Raw genomic sequence first — 21,333 nt, forward strand, 5'->3', positions numbered from 1 at the left:
GCTTCACTACAGCATGATACTTTGTTTGGTGTTAAGGCAGAAGAGGTGTTAAAGAAAATGGAGGATAAAGCAAAATCTATGCAGACAGTGAAATATTTCTTACAGGTTCAACAACCTAGATTTAGCAGAAACTGGCCTTCAAAAAATTGGTCCTTTCCAGTGTTGGACAGGCCACAAAGAGGCAGATACAGATGGCCCAAGAGGCAGATCTCAGCCCCAAGGCTCCTACAGACCTAAACAATGGGGTGCTTCAGCCCCCAAAGGAGGGGAAGATAAATCACAACCTTATAGAAAACAGTCCCAATGACTTCCCTCTACAAATGCCAAGCACTTACCTTTTGACAGCACCCCTAGGGGGAAAGCTAGCACTTTTCTCAAAAAATTGGCACATGATCACCCAGGACCAATGGATGCTGAATATTGTTTCTCAGGGTTACAGGTTCCACTTCCACATGCTTCCAAAATCAAAAGGTATGCCAGACCTGCCACAAAACCAATGGGCAGAGGCACAAAAGAAGATTTCTGCTCTTATGGACATGGGAGTTATTCAGAAAGTTCCACAGCAAGAACAGGGACAAGGATTTTACTCAAGACTTTTCTTAGTACCCAGAAAGGACAAAGCCTGGAGACCAATACTGGACCTGTCAATCCTAAATACTTTCCTGGATGTTCCAAAATTCAAAATGTTAACACTACAACAACTTCTGCCCATGCTGGGCAAGAAGGTTTGGCTAGTTACTTTGGACCTCAAGGAGGCATACCTGCATGTCCCAGTCAGACAATCTTGCAGAAGATACCTCAGATTCATAGCAGGCTCAATGCATTACCAATTCTCTGCACTGCCCTTTGGCTTATCTACTGCACCCAGGGTCTTCACAAAATGCCTGGCACCAGTAATTGCATTTTGCAGACAAAAAGGAATTCAAATATATCCCTACTTGGACGACTGCCTTATTCAAGCAGAGAGCAAGGACATTCTTCTAAAGCATCTGGCGTTTGTAAAAAGATTACTAATTTGCCTAGGGTACACAGTAAACGAAAAGAAATCAAAACTAGAGCCCTCTCAAGAGATAATATTCCTGGGTGCAAGCTTAAATACAACTGCCCAGATGGCTTATCTCACGCCAGACAAACAAAGGCAACTGACTCATTACTTTCAAATGATGGCAACAAAAACCCAGCTCCATGCAAGAAAAATTCTGCAGGCCCTGGGCTTCATGGCATCCTGCATTCTACTAATTCCATATGCAAAAGTGCATATGAGGAAACTACAATGGTATCTAAAAAGTGTTTGGACTCAGCATTGTCACAGCCTGGAGACAATCATTACTTTAATTCCCTGCCTACAATAGGAGTTTCGATGGTGGTCCCAGGCCTGTCACCACAACAAGGGACAGCTTTTCACCTTACCTACAGCCAGGCAGACAATAACAACGGATGCATCAGATTATGCCTGGGGGGGGGGGGGGGGGCACATATGGCAGGAAAATGTATTCAGGGCACGTGGCCCAAGGAACAAATGCATTTTCACATCAATCAAAAAGATGCTAGCTGTACAGAATGTCCTGACAGCTTTCAAGGACCTACTACATCCAGGACAACTATTAATAAAGACGGACAATACCACAGTTATGTGGTACATAAGCAAGGGGGCACACATTCCTACCCCCTATGCAGGCAAGCCATGACTTTGTGGAACACAGCACTGACCTATGAAGTTCATCTGCAGGCACAATTCCTGTCAGGAACAGAAAATACACTGGCAGATGAACTAAGCAGAAATCTCATGGACCCTCATGAATGGAAGCTAAATCCACAAGTGTTCAGCATAATAACGAGGAAATGGGGACGCCCAGACATAGATCTTTTTGCCTCCCGTCACAATTACCAAATACAGAAATTTTGCACAAGAACTTATCACTCTCAAGCATGGAAAGTGGATGCTCTATCATTCAGCTGGAAAGGCCTGACAGTCTATGCCTTCCCTCCCATGCCTCTTCTTACCAAGGTGCTACTAAAAGTCAGACAAGAAAGGCCAAAAATGATCCTGATCGCCCCAGACTGGCCACGCCAGCACTGGTACCCAATCCTAAAGAACTTGTCTCAAGACTCAGATTGGCTTCTGCCTCAAATTCCTCATCTTCTGACACAACAAAACAATCAGATTCTGCACAGTCAACTCAGAACCTTAAACCTGGAAGCATGGCGGATAATGTAGCCACTCAGACTGCACCTCTCTCTAAAGCTGTTATGGATGTCATTTTAGAAGCCAGGAGGCCCAGCACTAGGAAATTTTATGCAGAAAAATGGAAGAGATTCTGTGCTTGGAACCAGGCTCAAGGGCTCAAACGACTTGTCCCTAATATACCTCAGATTTTACAATACCTAACTAAGATGCTGGACAAAGGCTTATCTTTTTTATCTATTAAAATCCATGCCTCTGTCATTTCAGCCCATTACAATACGGAACCTCCTATTTTTTCACATCCTGTACTACAACAATACCTCAGAGGGGAAAAAAATATAAGACCCCCAAGGAGAGCACCAGTACCAACTTGGGACCTCAATTTTGTTTTAGAAAAACTCACACTGCCTCCTTTTGAACCAGCCAGCACAGCTGATCTAAAATTCTTATCATGGAAAACTGCTCTGCTCCTAGCAATAACTTCAGCAAGAAGAGTCTCAGAGTTACAGGCATTAATGGCTGTGGAACCTTTCCTCATTTTTCATCAGGACAAGGTTTCTCTAAGGACAAACCCAACATTCATGCCAAAAGTGGTCTCCAATGTGGCTTTAAACCAAACCATTCATTTACCTACTTTTTACCCAAATCCTCAGAGTAAAGGGGAGAGACTTCTGCACGCTTTGGATATACTCAGACAGCTACGATTCTACTTGGACAAAACAAAAGCTTTCAGAAAAACTGAGAAACTGTTTGTAGCCTATGCTGCAGGATCACAAGGAAAGCCTATTACAAAGCAGACAATCTCAAAATGGATAGGACACTGCATCTGCTTCTGTTATGCACAACATGGCAAATCAGTGCCTAAGGGCATCAGGCCTCATTCTACCAGAGCAGCAGCCACTTCAGCAGCTTTCCTCAGAGGAGTACCAACCAAAGACATTTTAGAAGCTGCAACCTGGAGCTCAGTGCACACTTTCACCAAGCACTACCACTTACCTCTCTACTCTAAATCCAGAGCAGGCTTTGCCACTGCAGTTCTGCAGGGCCTGATAGCCTCTCCAAATCCAATTTAGACCCAGCCGCCCAACCTCAGCTTTGGGATTCTACCCAAGTGTAATGACTGCAACAGTGAAACACGATGAACATAGGACAGTTGTGTACCTACCATAAATGTAGATGTTCGAGTGTATTCACTGTTGCAGTCCAGGTTACCCACCCACCATCCCCCTTTTTTCATTGCTGGGACTTTTCTGTACTTCTCATCTCTATACAACCTATGTGGTGTATTTGCTTGTAGATGAAGGAAATGTTTATAGTAATATATGCATGTATTTGGGCATAATTGAATCTTTTCAGCTTTCCTATCTGGGGGCACCTGACATCTGGGGCAAGAAAAACTGAAGAAAATGGCATTGGTTGCGTCTTTTATACCCCTGGCACACTGACGTCAGGGAAGAGGCAACAGCAACCGACGTCAGACCAAGACTTTGGAACTCGGGCCGACTGCGGGTCGCCTGCCAGCAGGATACCCCAAGTGTAATGACTGCAACAGTGAATACACTCGAACATCTACATTTATGGTAGGTACACAACTGTACTTTTCCCTCCCTCCAGCCCCCTGGTTTTCTGTCTCTCTCTCTCACTTATCTATGGCTATTACTACCCCTTCTGGGGTATTGGTATTTACTTTTTACTGGTGATGTTTTTCCCCACCATAACCTGGCTCCCTATTTGGGGGGGGGGGGGTCCTGACATTTGGGGCAAGAAAAACTGATGTAATGGCATCGGCTGCCTGTTTTTATACCCCTGACGAACTGACATCAGTCTTGGAGCGACAGCATCCAACGCAGAAATACTAAGTCTCTGGTATTCAGGCCGACTGAGGCTACCTGCAGGCAGATAACCCAAGTGTGATGACTGCAACAGTGAATACATTCGAACATCTACATTTAGGGGAGTGAAGGCAAATTGCATGTGAAAAGCAAATGGCTGTCAGCCTGATTTCACAAATATTATGTGTTTTGCAAGTGCATATGTATTTAATTGCAAAGAAATCACATTGATTCAATGACTTTTCAGATAAAATTTAAATATCCACATCTTTAGAATTCCCTGTCCAGTCAGGAGTGCCAAAGGGTTTCATTCTTGCCCTACTGCTTTTCTCTAATTTTATAAATTGACTCCTCTTTGACCTTACCCGATCTCCCCATTATCCTGTATGTAAATTGCACGGTCATCTTCAGGTCTAACAACCACTCTCATTTGTCCTTCCCACTAAAAAAAAAAATGCTTAAATCCAGTAAAAACAAATCTATGATTTTGGTACCTTCAGTAAACAATAAAAACCTCTCTTTAGATGTCAAAAAACAGCATAACATCTCTAATGAGATTACGTCAGCGTTTAAATATCTTGGTTTGTGGTTAGATGAGACCCTTAAGTTTCCAACTTCACCTTGAGAAAACCAAAACAGAAATCTCCCAACTACTGTTCTACCCTAGTAAAGTTTATCATGTTTTTTCTTTCTTCACCAGCATTAGCTGCCGTGCACAAAGGAGTACTTTTTGCCTAACTGCAATATGATCTCCCTTTTGTACTGGCTGCTTCCAAGAACTCGACAACTGTTTCCAACAAAATCTGTTGCTTCATAACTAGCTCCCCAGACATAAACATGACTTCCTCACAATGAAAATGGCCGACAGTTAAACAGAGAGATGACCTAATACTTGGTTCTCTAATTTTCACATTGCTTGATCACGATACTGTCATGCCTGTTTCAGTCAAACTCATACTTGTTACTCTCTTTTTCTACAACTTCTGAAACCTTAGCAGAGAGCCGACCTATTAACCTGGTTCCCTAATTTTCAAATACTTGATCAGGATACCATCATGCATCTATCATTCAAACACATATCTTTTACTCCCTTGTTCTACAACCTCTGAAACCACTCCCAGTTTGATTTAGAACTGCAGACTACTAGAGCAAAACTTCACTGTACTGAGCACATCTTCTCTTTGCTATCTGCAAGACTCTGGTGGGGCCTCCCACTCAGCTTAAAAAGATCATAAACTTAAACCAAATTCAGACCCTAGTTCAGATGCTACATTATTAATCAAAGCCAGTACAAATGCCTTACTTTAAGCTTAATCTTAATCTGTCTACTACTACTCTACACATCATTGCCATTTACCCAGAGCCTAGCCTTGAGCATGTAAATATTTTGACATGCTTCATTTAATCTGATATATTCTTTTCTGTATATACTATGTATGCTGCTTGAATATTCTACTGTAGTTTATTATGTATCTAAAGTAGCATTTTTTTCCTTATCTGTATCGGGCTTTTTACTATACATTATGTTTTCATTTGTCTTGTATTACATGATTCTTGTTGTCCCAGTATGACCTGGGCTGGGCCTGAAATTGATCAGTTTTGATCAGTGCCCTACCCTGTTAAACAAACAAATGTAAATTAATGAATGACTGAATGAATAAACAAATAGCATAGGTGCACTTAGAAAATGGATCTGATGCTATCCGTGTCATTATTGATCATAGATGGGTCTTGAGACCCATCTGTGATGAATAATGACACTAGATAGCACAGAGTCCAAGTTATGGTAAGTACATAGCTCTTTTTATTTTTGATCTGGTTTGGTACAGATGGTGTTGATGTATGAAAATAATGGATTCCTACAAACAATTACAGTTAATTTGCCATCAATATGGCTTGTCAGAGTAGTGTGTATATTTTTATGTGAAATAGTCTGAAATACGTTACTGTGGCTAGAATTTTCTTGACTGCAGTCAAATCTCAGTGTTTTTGGATACTGTAAAATCACTCTCTTTATGTGCAACTAGTAGTCTGATTAATCAGGAGCAGACTATGTACGTTCATGTGTATTTGTATGTATGCATGTGTAAAACTATGGTTAGAATTTGTACACAAATCAGGATCAGAAGATGGTTATTTTGGGGGTGCGGAGGCTGATTGTGTGAGAAAGCAGATGTGCTTTCTACTTGATAACAGTTAAAAAAGATCAGTATGGCTTGGCAGGACCTGTCTGCATGTGTGTGTGTGTGTGTGTGTGTGTGTGTGTGTGTGTGTGTGTGTGTGTGTGTGTGTGTGCACATACAGGTATATGTCATTTGATCTAAAAGATGGAAGCAGATTTGACCAACCACAGTTGATCTAAACACATTTCATCTAATTCAGCCAGCATAACTCAAAAAACAAACATAAAACATTACAGGCCCGCCCCAAGTGGAAGAAAATGAAAAAACACTGAAAGTACTCCACTAGCCCATTTAATCCAGCATAATGTGATAAGACAAACTGCAATATTACCTATAACTCATAGCAGAGATCCAAAAGTCATAAACTTTCCTTATTATCAGAGTTATAACTGATAAAATGTACATAAGAATATTATTAGATCAGATATGATTAGATCACTTTTTCGACTAAAAAGTGATATATAGACCACTTGAATGACATCCTTATACGGGGTCCTGCATTTTGTCGAAATGCTTGTTTGCTGACATCTGTTTAATCCACTGCATTTGGTGGATATATGCAGATGGTCGACAGGTATGTGTGATTGACCGTCCCTAGGTAAGGGAATATTCCCTTTCCCCAGGGATTTTGTGATCTCAGAGTTAGTATATATAATTAACAGGGGGTGTGGAGGGTAAAACACTATTTTTTTTTTGTGTGTGTGTGAAAATTGCATGCACAGAGGTCTTTCATGTGTGGTATCATGTCAGCATTCTGTTTGTTGACCTTTTGAGGTCGATGTTTCTGAGGTCAACTAAGGTGAGTAGACCTCTCTCTCTCTCTACATATATATATATATATATATATATATATATATATATCACACACACACACACACACACACACACACACACACACACACACACACTATGCATGTATGAGAAAAAAAGTTGAAATACATTATTGTGGTGATTATTTCTTTCAGAAGTGTACCCAACAGATTGTGCCAGAGTAAGTTTCTACGCCAATCAGTCAGAGCAGCCATTGGAAAAGGAGGTCACCTTTTCCCTCTTTAATATGGGCTCCCAATTTTTGCTTCTCCCTCCAAGGAAAACATTGCCACACTCCAGACTATCTCTTAACAGTATATGACAATTCATTACAAACTCACCTTTCTGTGAGGTTCACTGTATCACCCTAGAAAAAGTCAAATGGCTACCCATAAAACAAAGATCTAATCTTGTTTTAGGATCCTAGTTCTACAAGCCATACCAACTCTCATTTCCCCTAGAACCAAACTCCACAGTACTGTACATGCTTTTTCCGCTCAAGCACCTACTCTTTGACAAGTTGTCCCCATTGACATTAACAAATTAAATAAAAAAATGCTCCCAGTAATAATCAAGTAATTATAATGATAAAAGTATGAAATAGAGAAAATGAGATATAATAATATGCAAGTAATTATAAGCATGACACATTCATGCAGATTGTATAGCTCAACAGCATTTCCTAAGTAGGGCAGAGCAAGGAAACTTACGAGTACAAAAGTGGGAGAAAGATGATAGAATCAGGATTAGGTAGGGTCCTGGCATGGGAATAACCAAGTTTTCTGGAGAAAGTGTTTCAGTTTTTGAAGCTGTTAGCTTGTGTGATACTATGCAAATTGGCAGGGACGTGTTCCAGAATTTTGTTCTGGAGGATTTATATAAGAGATTGCTAATGTTAATTTTAGGCCTATAAGTTTGTAAGAGTTTTTCAGTACTGCGTAAGGGACGGGAAGGGGTATATAAGTGACTAGACTGGAGAGAGAGGGACAAGCAGTGGATTTATTGAGAAGGAAGTGGGTTACATGAAGTTGAGATAATTTGAGATGATGAGGAAATTCAAGCCAGTGTAGCTTATTGAAAGCAAGGCAATGCTGGGTAGGATTAAGTAAGTTAGCTACAAATTTTGTGATTTTATTGTAAATTTGTTCAAGTTTGGACAGCAGACATGATTGAAGGTTGGTAAGAACTGGGGCTGCATAGAGGAGGCTAGGAAGCAGATAGGCTTGGGCCAGGGAAGAGCCTGGAATCAGAGGATAGAAATTTTTGTAATGTGATATAGTAGGCCAAGTGTTTTGATTAGTTTTCTTAATTGATTGCTGGATGTTTAAGTCAGATTTCTGCTGGTCGTCAATTGTCATTCCTAGTAATTTTGTGTGAGTTTCTAAGTTAATGATGGTTTTATTTAGTGATGAGATGGACAGCTTAAGGTGATCACTGGCCTTGAGGAGGAAGAGAAGGAGTTTTGTTTTTTTTAGGGTTCAGAATAAGCTGATTCTCATTTAGCCAGCTTTCAATGAAAGGAGATTGTTGTGTATGTGTCTGTAGTTGTGAGATTGAGTTAGAGGATGTAATCAGAGTAGAGTCGTCTGCATATTGTATGAGGGTGGAGAGGATAGTGGACAAATGGAGTTCAGTGGTAAATATGTTAAAAAGAAGGGATCCCAGGATGGAGCCCTGGGGTATGCCAGTGTGTATGGGTAAAAAAGTAGAACAAGAAGACTGCCATTTGACTGACTGTAGTATGTCTGTGAGATAGCTGGAGAACCAAGAGAAAGTTGAGATGGAATGATTTAGGTTAGCCAGTTTAAGTAGTTTGGAGGGCGATACCATGTCAAATGCTTTAGAAGGGTCTAAGAACAGACATGAGACCATTTTGTTGTTATCCCTAGCTTCAGCAACAGTGTGAATAAAGGACAGAAGGGCTGTAGAGGTAATGTGGTTTGGTCAGAACCCATGTTGAGTAGGAGTCAGGAGGTTATTTTAGATGAGGAATTTCAGTATCTGGTTATGTATGCATTTTTCGTGAATTTTGGATAGTGGGGAGAGTATAGCAATGGGACTGTAATTTGAGTGGTCATTGGAGTTGCCACCTTTGTGAAGGGGGGGGTCACGTAGAAAGACTTTCAGATTTTAGGTAAAGTAACTTCTTTAATAGATCTGTTAATAAGTATTAATATGTATCTTTCTTGCATATGTAGTTTTCTGTCACTGGAGATAGCCCCCCCCCCCCCAAAAAAAATTAAGACTTGTGTATACTGATACTTCCATGAAAATAAAGTTGAATGCATGTTATGTCTTTCTGCCTGAAATAACCAAATAAGTTAGTTCTGTAGACACATTTTTCTGAGAAATGTGCCAAAAATTTTCAAACTGTTTCAGAGATCTAATCATACAGTTGTAGGTATTACTTGCAGGCCTGCACAGGAAATAGGCTGTTCTGTATTTTCCATCAGTTTGGAAGAACGCATATATGTTTGAATTTTGTTCTGATTTGAAAACTCAGTAAATATCAAAGTCATGCCATTTATTTGCTCTTATCACATTAAAATTAAAAGTACTGGTTATTCGGAAGAAATATTATTGTAACTTAAATTGTTAAAGCAAAAAAACCCAGATTTTCCTTCTGCATTGGAAAAGATAGTTTACTTCAAACGGTGTTTTGTATAAGGCTGTTTGTGTGTGTGCCTTAATCTGGAAGCAAGATAAACATACTGGTATACAAGCCCAGCCAAAAACGTACCCTGGCTTTTGCCACCCAAGAAAATTATTTTCCTGTGCCACTGTCGAGCAGAGCCACAGAGGTGATCCACGGGGTGAATTTCCTATTTCCCATCTAATCATCAAGATTTTTCTTGAAGAGTGCTAATGAGGAGCTTTGTTTGATATAGATAGGTAGTTTATTCCAGAGTATGGGAAGTCTCTGGGACAGGAATCTATCCCTCCAGCATGTTCTGTTTATTGTGGTGACAAGGTTTAGGTGCCTAGAGCGTGTAGCTCGGAGGGATTGGGATTTCTTTAAGTGGAGCATGTCCAACAGCTCTGGGTTTGACATAGCTTTGTATGTTAGGCAGAGATCACCTCTGAGTAGGCGATATGCGACGGAGTAAAGCTGGAGTTTTTTGAGACGGTCTGCGTAGGGCATCTGTGTGAGGTATTTCTGCGGCCTTTCCAGTTGTTGTAGATGTCTTGTGAGGTACATACCAAAAGGGGCGTTGTACTCTATAATGGGTCTAATGAGTGACGAGTAGAGGGGAACAATGACCTCTTTTTTTCCTGGATGAGAAACCTTTTGTGATGAGGTGTGACACGTAGAAGGATTTCCTGACTTCTGTGGCGATGTGATTATCAAAGGAGAGACTACTGTCCACCTGTGTCCCAAGGTCTCTTATCACACTTTTGGTGTTAAGTATACTACCACTCAGAGTTTTTACCAAAGGGGATGACAATGCACTTTTTGGCACTGAGCTTGAGGCCATGGCCTTGACACCAGGCATCCGTCTCAGTGAGGCCCTTTTGTAGGATGTCCACATCGTTAGGAGTTTCGATTATGGCTCCTAGTTTGCAGTCATCTGTGAACTTCGTTAGCCAAAGACCTTCTGTGTTAGCCTGTACTTCAGAGAAGTAGATACCAAACAGGAGAGGACCCAGGACTGAACCCTGGGTACTCCACTTGTCACTGGTCTGAAGTCGGATTTGGAGTCTGCTACTTTCACAGTGTGGGTTCTGTCAGTGATCCAGTTGGCAACCCATCCTGTGACATAGGGATTTATATCTAGTTTAGTGAGTTTATCTATAATTCCAGAGTGGGGGATGGTGTTGAAAGCCTTGGCAAGATCTAGATAGGCTGTGTGAACCACATTACCCTTGTCTACGGCTTTGGTGACTGCTTCAAAGAAGTCTATCAGGTTTAGGAGACATGATCTGCCTTTTACAAACCCGAACTGGGTGGGATCCAGAGTTTGGAGATTACCAATGTCTTTGTTTAGAAGTTCCATGATGATACGTTCCATGGCCTTGCAGACCAGGCTCATCAGGCTAATGGGGCGGTAGTTCCTGGGGTCTGCGGTGTCTCCCCCCTTGTGGAGTGGGATAACCATTGCTGTGCGCCATTCAGCAGGCACAAAGCCTGAGGTGAGGCTATGATTGAACATGGTACTTAGGTGGGGTGCCAGTTCGTTCTGTAGTTCATGTAGAATGCAGCCTGGGATGTTGTCTGATCCCATGGATGCTGTGTTCTTGGCTTTGGAGAGTGTGGTTTTTACCTGTGCAGCCATGATTACAGGAACTTTGCATTCTTCCAGTATAGAGATGGGCTCTTTAGGGGGTGAGAGGGGGGTAATGTTAGCACTGAACCTATCTGCCAGGATGTTGGCAATATCAGTTGGGTCTGTATATTTAGTGCCATTGTGCTGTAACTCTGAGCAGATCTGAGTGTTACCATTGAGATTCTTGACATAGCTATAGAATGCTTTGTGGTTGTCTTTAGAATCAGTGGCGATTTTGTTTTCATAACTAGCTTTGGAGGATTTTATCAGGGATCGCAGCTTCTTAATGAGGCTGACCAGAGAGCTCCTCCATTCATGGGATTTTACTCTCTTTTGTAAGAGTTTCTTCCTTCTGTTGTACAGTTTGTTTATGGCAGGGGACCACCAGATTGGCTTCCTTTTTTTGGAGGATAGTGTCTTGGTTCTGTTTGGGATAGCACGATCCTTGCATTCATGTAAGTGCTTATAAAGTGCAACTGTGTAGGATTCAGTAGTCGTAACTGTATTGTCCATCTGCATGGGTGAGATGAAGTTCACCACTTCTGTCTTAAGAAGCATGAAGTTGGCTTTGGAGAAATTTTTTATCATGGTTTCCTTAATGGGGGGTGGAGGCAGGATGTGGATATCTAGGGTAATTAGCTTATGGTCGGATCGGACCAATGAGGTGTTGACTTCAGGTGTGGAACACCGGTCACTCATATTGGTAATGACTAGATCTAGGATATTGTTGTCCCTGGTGGGGGTGTGGATAAGTTGATCCAGGGCATTGGAGTTTATGAATTCCAGAAAGCGTTGAGCGAAGGAGTTGGTACATGAGTAGTTTTCCCAGTTAATGGTGGGGTAGTTGAAATCGCCCATTATTAGGGTGTTTGGTTGAACCCTAATATTTTCCAGTACATCAAGAAAAGAGGAGTGGGAATCCTGGGGCATGGTGGGTGATCTGTAGCAAGCTACAATTTGGATAGCAGTTTTGCCCAGAGTTAGTTGCACTTGGATAACCTCGGCTGCATTATGCTGAGCAACTAGCCTGGAGGTGTGGATATCCTTAACGCCTTTGGTGTTCCGGTCCAGGTTACATGGCCGAAAAGTGTGGTATGAGTTTATAGCCTGGTAGTGCAGGGGTGCTCTCTGGAGCCTTGAACCAGGTCTCAGTCACTGCACAGATATTGATGTTCTCCATTTTAAGGAGTGCCTCGAGTGAGTGCATTTTGAAATTTAGACTTCTAGCATTGAGTAGCATCACCCTCAGTTTTTGCTTGCCTGTTCCTGTTACGCTGGTGAATTTGTCATTTGAACCTTGCCTAAAAAAGGCACTATAGGAGCGGCAAGAACCTTAGCCAGTATCCGGAATCCCAGGGGTGACGGGTGCAGGCCATCTCTGGCAAAGCATCATGGTCTGTCGACCATGTTATCCCAGGCAGACAGATACTGGATCCCTTTTGAATGGCACCAGAAGCTTAGCCATTTGTTGAAGTCAATCATTTTGTCCTTGTACTGCGGGATCATTCTGGGTGATGGCAGAATGCTACTCAGGGCTAGGGTCATACCTACATAAGTAGGTAATAGGCTAGGTACCCATGTGGGATGTTTTTTAAGCCTAGCCAATCTCCCTTTCAAGGGTGAGAATCAAATCCTGTACTTTGTGTTTGTGAGGTAAACATCTTAACCATTATACCAACTCCCAACCCATTTTTGTAAGTTTGGTCATACTAAATTAGAGTGGCAGCTAGAAATTACTGAATTGTAGCACTTTCCAAATATTCATTTTAAAATAACAGAACAGCCATCAGCTGTATTCATAGTAGTACATATAAAAGATAAGAAAGACATAAATACTGTTGTTCAGGCTTAATATGTACTTTTGTATAAAGGTGATACTTGGATTCTTTTTTTTGTATTATTATTATTGTGGCAAAATGGTGAACATGAAATGCATTTTTCCATTAAAATCAAAGCTCCAGCAGCTCTTGTGTACTTAAATGTAAGAACGGTACCCAAGCATGTTTTGTAGGTAATTGTCATAGTATTATTTCTATAAAATGGGTAATTTTCCTAGTATTATTTTTTAGAAAATTTTAAGGAGAATGTATTAAACCATTTTGGAGACATTACCCTTTACACCCAGGGACCAAAAATAGCCAGAAACTGTTAGGAAATTAAGGTAGCGTTCTAGAAAATGTTTAATAGTAAAGGGATTAATTCATCTAGAGGAAAAGGGAAAGGCCGTCAAGACAGTAATGTAGATGTTTATCCATCCATTCTTTGCATCTTTAATAAGCATTTAACTTTCACGAGAATGTGTCAAACCATTTTAGAGATACTGCTATTTACATACTGGGAGGAAAAAAGTAGTACATTGGGACCATTGAGACCACAAAGCAGATGTCTTGCCTTGATTCTGTATCTCTTAAAAACTTTACTGTCAAACTTCCTTGAGAAAGTAACAACCAACCAACCAATACATAATTCAGCTTACTTTAGTGCATCATAATGGTTTGGCTTTGCCCTCCTTGCTTCACCAAGACAAATTGAGTTGTGGTTTTGCTAAGCTGTTGAGCTTATATATATATATATATATATATATATATATATATATATACACACACACACACACACACACACACACACACACACACACACACACACACACACACACACACACACACATCAATTCTCCCCTTCTATTAATTTCATTCTCTAAGTTTCATCCTCTATTAATTTGATAATGTCTAATCCCAGTGAATGTGAACTGTTCTTTTTCTTATGATGACTAGATAGGACATCAGTCATCTGTGTCACACAGTCTCCTAACTCCATTGTTCTGCAATACATTTGCAGTTTAGATGCCTGTCTGTTTTCCAAAACGATTCTGTTTGAAGCATTTATTGAGTTAAAATTTGTGACCAATAATGTGAATGATTTATTTCCAGTGTTATTGAGGGTCTGTATAAGTAATGCATGGACTTCTATTTGTTTTTTGGTTGTTTTTTTTTTGTTAAGATTGCACCCTAATGCAGGATTATTGACAGATGTAATTCTTGGCTGTAGATGATTGTCATTGTTGAAGTGACACGTGGAAAAATGAGAAAAGGGGTTGTGGATGTATGTATGTGGATATGGATACAGATTTTACAAAGACAGTGGTTGGGTTGTGAATTCTTGATCCAAGCACTGCTCACTTAAGTTATGCAGTCTAATATTTTTCATGATAAGCTCACAGTGTTATACAGATGTCTCATTTTCTCTAAAATATATTGTTTTGATAGCCGATTCTGATTAGAACAAGTGCTTGCACTTGCTGAACTCTCTTCTTTGCCTTATTTTTCTGTCTCTGAAATGTTGATAGAAATATCTTCTTGTAAACTTTTGCCTTTGGAGTGGAGGTTTTCCTTGGAGACTAGTCTCCTTAACTAGTTAGCAACTAAATAAAAAAAATAAAGAGCATGGATACTTCTTGATATTACTTAATTTCATTGTTAGTCTCTTGGAGGAGCTGGTTATTCACTGCCTGTTAATATCAAGTGTCTAAGGGTCACAGTCACAGTCAGTGGCACTTGTCAAGCCAAAAATGGAGCAAAATAGTTCTGTCACAAGAAAATGTTTTCTAAAAATAACTATCTTGTCAGGTGGTGTCTGTTTTTTGTAATGGTAATTATGAAACCATTATATTTTACAACATTTTAGGTTTGTAGATGGTAGTGGTGAACATTTTGGCTGATTTGGTTCAGTTGTATAGATTGTCCCATATGGGGGTTGTGCATCCTGGTATGCCTCTTAGCACCTCTATGGGATTTAATTTTATGTTTTATCTTTCCTAGTGACAGTTATTCTGTTTCACTAAATCATCTGGTTTGAGTCGGAATTTAAATACTTATTATTTTAAATAGCTTATTATTTTAGCTGTAGTTCAACATGCCAGGGGAACTCCACAGCTGCTTGATGGATTCACTTCTGCAGTCTTGGCCTGGTGTAAACTAACTGCTTCAATAAAATGCCTTTAGTGTGTGAAGTTCTGATTTCATTGCTTATGTTGGCCACAGACCATTCTACTTTGCCACTTGTGAGCATTCTGACTGGCTAAGTAACCGCACAATTTCTTGAACTGGATACTGTTGAAACATTCATTGCTTAATCTGTTAGACATAGGAAGGCTACACATTGAGAAGATTTTGTCTGTTATTTGTATGACAATTTTTCTTGAGACATTTTTTTCTCTCTTGTATGCGTATAGTCAGATTCTCCTTTTATCTCACCATGTAGAAAAAGTGGACCTGTCACTCAGCCATCAGAGATTTTCATCTCTTTAGTTTCTTCTTCTCCACATGGTTGCCTTTTCTGCAGGTCTTTGCCAGAGTAGGAGGATTGCTGTGCCAGGTGTACTGGTGCGTGCAAGCTTTGACACATACGTCACCCCAGCTACAGTTCCATACACTGCTTGGCAATCCTCAAGTATGGCTTGACCTTAAGTGCTTCAGTTGTAATCTCCCATCCTCTACTCAGGGTCACCAACTGTACTGGGTCAGGACTGTCATGCTATCATGAGAAAAAAATGTCAAAAGCTCCATTTTGCAAAGGCACACAACGTCAAATCACAATATGCCGAAAATGGGAACTGGCATCACAACAGCAAGCCGATGTGCGTCCACCACCTAAAACAGAAGAACACAAACAGTGTCACCTGAAAAAACATGACAAACCAAATACAATACCAAGAATCTGAACTTACTAAAACATAATATGAAAAGACATTATGCTGTTTGTTTACAGTTACAATTCTGACAGGTTAAATAGGGGAAATTAATAGAAATGCTTCATTGATTACAAACAAACTCATACATATAATTGAACTTCATTTCATAACCCATCACCCACAGTATGTCTATCTGTGATACTATTCTACATTTTAAGCAGTACAGTGATGGATCTCGGAAAATACAGAATGTTATATGCATCCCTGTTCTCTGTCACATAAAGAAACCTGTCGTGTCTCATCCAGAGGTTGGCTCTTGCTGTTTAAACTGCCACAGCAGTGGATAACCTGAGGCACAACTCATCACACAGAAGCCCAGAATACACGACAGCTTTAAGATTGGAAATCTGTCCACCAAGCAGGCGGTGTATCTGCCTATGCCACACTTCCACAGTATTTTCCATTTAAGACAAACAGCTCATTTAGTGCACTGTACTTCCAAAACTTTAAAGGGAATACAGATGGAAATCTTGATGTTAACAGCTGCCATAGTTGCAAATTTGCATGGTTCCCTAAGCAAAATATCACACTCTGATATTTCTCAGTAGCTCGACACTTTCAGGGGGAAACTGTTGACTGAGTTCCCTGAATTCTACATAAACCTTGTTTCACATAGAAAAGCTAAGGCAAGTAATTTCTTTACGCACAGTTGAAAATATGTGCTTTGTCTGTATCATGCATCAAGGCCCAGCTGTTGCACCTTGCACCAAATGTTCTGCCCAGAATGAAATTGGGCATCCCTTAATAGTTGCACCAGTGACAATGTTCTCTATAGTTTTAATAGCCGCCATCTTAAAATCTGACATGACATACTGCACAGATGGCATTAAATTAAGGACACTTAATATCTCATATATTCCCTGTTGTATAAGATTATAGGATCTCAGTAATTTCCTTGACATCGAACAATACATTAGGGGAATGTGCTTACTGAATGTTCCACATTTTACAAATGCATAAATGTTATACAGCTGCAGGCACACTTTATCCTTCATAAGAAATTTACCATCCATTAGCCATATCGTAACAAAACTTAGGTTGACAGGATTCTGCTCAGTGGACAGTATTACCACTATTGCTAATGTACCACAATCCTTTAGTGTCCCCTGCATGAACTGACCACTCTTCAGAGTCTTTCGGTTGCTGAAAGAGTTAACTCCTGTATTGCACCTCGATGTATATCATGTTTCCTCACCCTATTTGCAGTCTGCAGCATAGCTGTTCATAATCACATTACTGTGCTAGCCTCCAGTGACACCATGTCATCAACTATTAGGCAAGGAGTATCCCTTGATAAGGATGCACATTCTGCATACTTCATACTTTATCGGGTAGATGGTGGTGTGCAGTACTCCTTACCATCTCTTTTCCCCATACCTCTGTTTGAGTGGTAGCTCTTCCCTTACATTTATCATTATCTTTCAGCCTACATGCTCAGTACTTATGATCAGAAGTCATTTTATTGCAATGATAGATGCATCTATTACCACTGCTGGCCATACGTTCTGTGACTGCACCGTACCATACGTATCACCTTTCCTTCCTAGGCCACTGCCATAATTGCTGTATGCCACCCAACAGCCAGCAGATGTACGCCATGCATATTGGAGCTGGAACTAATATGTATTACCTATACATTACACAATGCATTCTGGATATGTCCTTACCTTCTTGACAGTGCAAGGGTAAGTATGTATCATCTTTAATGTGTGACTACATTCTTAGTAGTGTGCAAATTGTATTCTGCTGTCTGAGTACTTCACTTGCAGTTCTTCCCTTCCTTTGCAGCACTGGTGCTTTTTATCCAGGTGGGCACATTATGGACACTTCTGATGCTGGAGACTGGGTGTATTGAAGAGTAAATGGTACTGTCTTCTGCCTTTACTGTATGAGATATAGCATGCTGTGATCTGCATAGGTTCACATTACATTTGGCATTTTATGTTATGCTGTCTTGCACCTTTGATATGTACATCTTTAGTGGTTATGTTTCAGTATTCTCCATTTCAGCAAATGCATAGCTTGGGATATTGAATGCATTCCCTGGGTTAGGCAACCTCCTTTCCAGTGGATGAGCCAGCATTAGCCGTTCATTTACAACAATCCTGGTGTGTTCCTGCATCAGTAGAGTTGCTGATAGACTGCATCTCAAGCAACCTAGGATCTGTCCTTTTGCATCATATAGCTGTCTGTTACTGATATAACAATTTGGAAGGTATCCCTTCTACTTTGGGAATACTTAAAATATTTATTCATAAGGAGATTTATCATTCACAACTAGAAGGTAGTGCTACTTACTGACCCATAGATGTTAATGTTAATGTCTTGTATTTCTGGCACCTGAACTGGTTCACTGGTACTTCTGACTGCATGGCATCCTAAACAGTTCAGCACATATTCTGCTGTGCTGTTCATGGTAAGGAGTCCGATATTTCCCTGACAAGAACTAATTTTTTAAAACATGTAGATGAGCCTCATGTGCAGTCTTTTTGATGCTGTTTTGTTAAGAAGTAGGGCAGTGAGCTTTAATGCCCTTAAGTAAGCACCTGCTGTTATTCATGTGTGTATGTAAATTTGTTTTTTTTTTTTTTTTTATCAGCTATAATTGGCATAGTTTCTTCACCTTCCTTTTTCATTTTCCCTGTGTTTATTTATTTAAAAAGTGTTAACTGGGTATTCTTACTGAGTCTGCGACCCATTTTCAGGGTGGGAGGCAGAGGGTGCTAAATTAGAATATTGGATCTTATTTAACTGCTTTTTCAAAATATCAAGTGACGTTGTTACACAAGTGCTAATATTCTCCACTGAATATGGCTCCATTACTGTACTGCTGTTGGAGCTACAATGTCCACGGTAAAATAAATGTCTATATTTTTTTAAACAGAGTATGTAGCAGCACATTCCTTTATTTCCATTTGTAAGGGAGGCTGCCACCCCCTTAGCCACCTCCTAAGTACTAAGACAGGCATTGGGGTTGTTAAAGGCCCCTGCTACCAACAGAATTAACCAATAAAATAACCCACACCAGACTGTTTCAGAATGTTATGGCTCTCAAACTATGCTGCCTCCATAACAAATGAGCTGGAAAGGTCCAGTGGTCTAAATTAACACCGGTCAAAATACCAAGACAGAACACATACAAATACAAATTCATATGTATCTGAACAGTCAACATCATTAGGACATAAACAGGCAGCAGTAAAGATAATTAAGATCTTAGATTGTCAGTGAGTATCATAGAGGGCTCACAGAGGATATGGAATATTTAACAAAAGGTATAAAGTCCATTGATTAGGTACTATACTACTGGAGCAGGCCACACACCTTGTAGTGGATATCTGTGCTAGTTTAAGTACTCTTTGCCTTGCACATTGCAGTGTCAGCGTCATGTTTACGTATTTTGCTTCTAACTCATCACACACTTCCTCTTTTTCTAAAAGTGAGCTGTTAAGCAGTTACTTCATGGAATTGCCTCATTGGATTGAGTAATGCCTAGGAGATTTGCTGCTTAGGTAATTGAGTACACAGGAACCTTCTGCCTTCTATGACATGGATTTTTCACTTTTGTCCAGCATGTATTTTTATTTATACCAATTTCTCTTTGGAAGTATTCAAATACTGATAGTGTCTCTTTAGAACTGCAGTTATAACTTTGGGCCTTGGCTTTACCTGATTTAAAAAATCTTCCATTTACTATTTTGATTGACTAACTAGAATCTACAACCATGCTTCTGTTTCTGTTGTGGAATTTTTTGGTCTATATACATGTATTGTCTGTCTTTCACTTTCATTATCCAACTGACTCCTGTGTTGCAGTCCTAATCTTTTTGATTTTCAAAATGTCTCTTTTTGGTGATCTTAGTGTTTCACTGTTGCAGTCATTACATTTTGGTTATCTGCCTGCAGGCAACCCTTATTCGGCCTGATTAACAAAGTCTTGGGTCCTGCGTTGGTTGCTGTCCCTTCTTCCATGACGTCAGGTCGTCAGGGGTATAAAACATGCAGCCGATGCCATTACATCAGTCTTTCTTGCTGCACGGTGCCCAAAGCAGAAGCAGTTCACAAGTGCCAGTCAGCCGACTCTTGAAATTTTCGTTTTCGAGTATCAGAACCGAAGTCTTCAACTAAAGCTAAGTACCCCGTTGGGGAAACTTTTTCTTGCTCCTCACCGATGTCAGTAAAAGTTAATAATTGCATTACTTGTGAAAAGCAAATACCTCATAAAGATTTTCATTCGTATTGTATTCCTTGCCTAGACCCTGACCACAACGTACCTTGCTGTCAGTTTTGTGCTTTATTTAATTAGCGCACTATCCATCGGTATATTTTCGCCTCTAAATATTTCGGGTCTCGGTTTAATTATCCAGAAATGTCGTCGGTTAGCCATCCGACTACCAGGATTCCGAAAAAACGCAAAGATAAAGACAGAGACAGGCCGACAAGGTCCAAAACTGCTGACGATGCTTCTCCTAAGCCAGTTGCCAGTTCACTGGTACTCAGTGAGGCGCTTTCGCAGCCCCTGATACCCCCTACTTCTGATTCATAGGCCTCTACTGAGACCCATGCAGAGTCCGGTATGCCGCGAGATGCTTCAACTATGGAACCCGCGGATGTCTCTACCTTGGATGGGTCCAGAGCTGCTGTGCAGGCACTGGCTTCTGATGGTGTATTCAGGCCTACGGACTTGCATATTAAACCGACGCCTCCTTCTTTATTTAGGCCTAAATTTCGATCCATGCATAAAAAAAAATCAATGCCCAGGCCACATGCTCAGGCCTCTATGCCTAAAAAAACAAATGATAAGAATGGCTGAAGATCTAATAACTGTAATCAGGGGTAGGACTGAAGTTGTTTATGAATCTTCTGATCAGGATTCTGTTTTTTTCTGATTCTTCTGATGATCTGGATTTGCCTTTATCTACTTATGAAGATTCTGATGCAGAGGACTCCATGCCCTCTGCTTCCCCTCCTGAAGATTTTTCTTTTGGGGAAACTTTACACACTCTAAGGGAACATTTCCACTGGGAAAGCCAGGATTTTTCTAATTCAAAAAAGAGGCTTAGGGATTTCCTTCTCCTACCTCAGCATAAGTTTTTAGCTATTCCTCCTGTACTAGACATTGTTGATGATGCTTTTTCGGAATCTAGTTTGGTCCCTGATTCCCTACCCCCTGCTCCCAGAAAACCTGACAGATACTAAAATGTCCCTGAGTCCCACAAGTTCCTTTTTAAAAATCCTATTGCAGATCCAGAGACTATTTCACAGGGGCCCAAGGGCATTAAGGCTTCTGCTAAATATCCTACCCCTT

The 21,333-nt window shown here is 40.5% G+C and overlaps 1 protein-coding gene across 2 annotated transcripts in view; it reads left to right on the forward strand.

Moving 5' to 3' along the window:
• PTPMT1 (protein tyrosine phosphatase mitochondrial 1) overlaps window positions 1-21,333 on the forward strand; it is a 188,487-nt gene that overhangs the window by 137,101 nt on the left and 30,053 nt on the right. The window lies entirely within an intron of this gene.

The sequence above is a fragment of the Protopterus annectens genome, chromosome 9.part0 (genome assembly GCF_019279795.1).
Source record: "Protopterus annectens isolate FY-2018-M chromosome 9.part0, PAN1.0, whole genome shotgun sequence".
NCBI classification, from domain to species: Eukaryota; Metazoa; Chordata; order Ceratodontiformes; family Protopteridae; genus Protopterus; species Protopterus annectens.